Genomic DNA, 2,382 nt, shown 5'->3' on the forward strand with positions numbered 1-2,382 from the left:
AGTGAGGTGGTGTAGGGGAGACAAGTAGTGAGGTGGTGTAGTGGAGACAAGTAGTGAGGTGGTGTAGGGGAGACAAGTAGTGAGGTGGTGAAGGGGAGACAAGTAGTGAGGTGTAGGGAAGACAAGTAGTGAGGTGGTGTAGAGGAGACAAGTAGTGAGGTGGTGTAGGGAAGACAAGTAGTGAGGTGGTGTAGGGGAGACAAGTAGTGAGGTGGTGTAGGGGAGACAAGTAGTGAGGTGGTGTAGGGGAGACAAGTAGTGAGGTGGTGTAGGGGAGACAAGTAGTGAGGTGTAGGGAAGACAAGTAGTGAGGTGGTGTAGGGGAGACAAGTAGTGAGGTGGTGTAGGGGAGACAAGTAGTGAGGTGGTGAAGGGGAGACAAGTAGTGAGGTGTAGGGAAGACAAGTAGTGAGGTGGTGTAGAGGAGACAAGTAGTGAGGTGGTGTAGGGGAGACAAGTAGTGAAGTGGTGTAGGGGAGACAAGTGGTGAGGTGGTGTAGGGGAGACAAGTAGTGAGGTGGTGTAGGGGAGACAAGTAGTGAGGTGGTGTAGGGGAGACAAGTAGTGAGGTGGTGTAGGGAAGACAAGTAGTGAGGTGGTGTAGGGGAGACAAGTAGTGAGGTGGTGTAGGGGAGACAAGTAGTGAGGTGGTGTAGGGGAGACAAGTAGTGAGGTGGTGTAGGGAAGACAAGTAGTGAGGTGGTGTAGGGGAGACAAGTAGTGAGGTGGTGTAGGGGAGACAAGTAGTGAGGTGGTGTAGGGGAGACAAGTAGTGAGGTGGTGTAGGGGAGACAAGTAGTGAGGTGGTGTAGGGAAGTAAGGAGAGGATGCCAATACATTCTCCATACTGTTATAAATTAAGAACACATAATCTCCACTATCTTCGTCTTCATTATTGTTTCCTTAATCCGCATACATTCAGGACTCCTTCAGAAGTTCATATGCAATGTGATGCTATTGATTCTCAAAATTCTTATGAAATTAAGGATAAAAACGAGGAAGAGTGATATCAAACGGATTTCGCTACTTTAGTACAGCGATTTTTCTCTGGCTATTATGGCTTCATGCTTAATGCAGGAGCTTAGCAAAGCCATTCTTTTATTTCGTGACATTTGGCAACCACATCTGGTGTTTACAGAGTCGCGCGAAGTGCTAAAACGTACTCTCGAGCTTTAGTTTTATTTTCCTTCTGATTTTCGACCGAATACGCCTGTACGTTTAGTAACATCTGAAGAAGTCTCATCTGAGTACAAACTTACAAGTTCGTGTACGTGTGTACGCGACTGGTTGTGTTTGCAGAATTTGATCAACAGTTCCTGAGCATCATGTGTGTTTGTTTTCAGTTGTCATTGGCACTTGGCCTGTGGGGGTGTTTTTTTTTTTGTGTGTGTACGTACGTATGTGTACTCACCTGTTTGTGGTTGCAGGAGTCGATTCGCAGCTCTTGGTCCCGCCACTTCGCTGGTCGCCACTAGGTCCACGCTCTAAGAGCCTTGTCGTACCTCTTCTTAAAGCCGTGTGTGGATCCTGCCCCTGCTACATCATTCAACAGAAAAACAATCGCTGCGGACAGGATTCGAACCTGTGCGGGCAGAGCCCAATGGATTTCAAGTCCATCTCCTTAACCACTCGGACACCGCAGCTATGTGCTTGTATGTGTGTGTGTCTGTGGTTATGTGTGTGTAGTTGTGCGTTTTATATATATGTGTGTACGTGTGTGTAGTTATGTGTGCGTACATGCACACAACTAAGTAACCAGATTGTTCCAGGATCTAAATCATATATCTTACAACCATAGTTCGGGACGCCATTCCCGTTCTGGTCTAACACTGGACAAGTATCGCTTCATTGAGCCACAACACTACACAAGTAGAAAATAGTGCTTTAATATTAATGTAGACTTGCATAGTAAACTGGAGCCTCGTTTCACTGTTATCTTACCGTTTCCCAGGTTTTCGATTTCACAAGTATGCTGTGCAATTAGGTAAACTTAATTGCTCATAGTTACAATAAATATTTCACAGATTCACTTAGCGCGTTAGAGGTAGGGTGGGTGTCTAGGATACCGCAGGCCTTTACCTCTTGAATCGCAACATTAAGGCAGTGAAAAAAAAACTTGTTGCTCTGGAATCAATGATTTCTTCATCTTTTTTTTTTTTTTAAATCTTCCAGGAACAGGAATAAGTCTCGAAACTTATTGGGAAGACGCTGTAAGCCTGCTCGAATCCCAGGAATATGGTAATCTATTGGCTCTTCCCGAAGCTGGTATCATTACTTCAGTTTAATCTACTATTTTGGAGATGAGTGTCGGGTATTGCTGATTTAAGTGGAGTCACTCGCCACCTGTTTATCCATCCAGGGTAACTCGGTAATTCCATTGGG

At 45.4% G+C, this 2,382-nt stretch overlaps 1 non-coding gene across 1 annotated transcript; it reads right to left on the reverse strand.

Annotated features, from left to right (window-relative positions):
- Positions 1-1,561: 1,561 nt before the first annotated feature.
- TRNAS-UGA (transfer RNA serine (anticodon UGA)) lies at positions 1,562-1,643 on the reverse strand. Its single transcript has one exon. It is a non-coding gene; the product is annotated as a tRNA-Ser (tRNA).
- Positions 1,644-2,382: the final 739 nt, after the last annotated feature.

Source organism: Cherax quadricarinatus, chromosome 23 (genome assembly GCF_038502225.1).
Source record: "Cherax quadricarinatus isolate ZL_2023a chromosome 23, ASM3850222v1, whole genome shotgun sequence".
In the NCBI taxonomy this organism is placed as follows: domain Eukaryota; kingdom Metazoa; phylum Arthropoda; class Malacostraca; order Decapoda; family Parastacidae; genus Cherax; species Cherax quadricarinatus.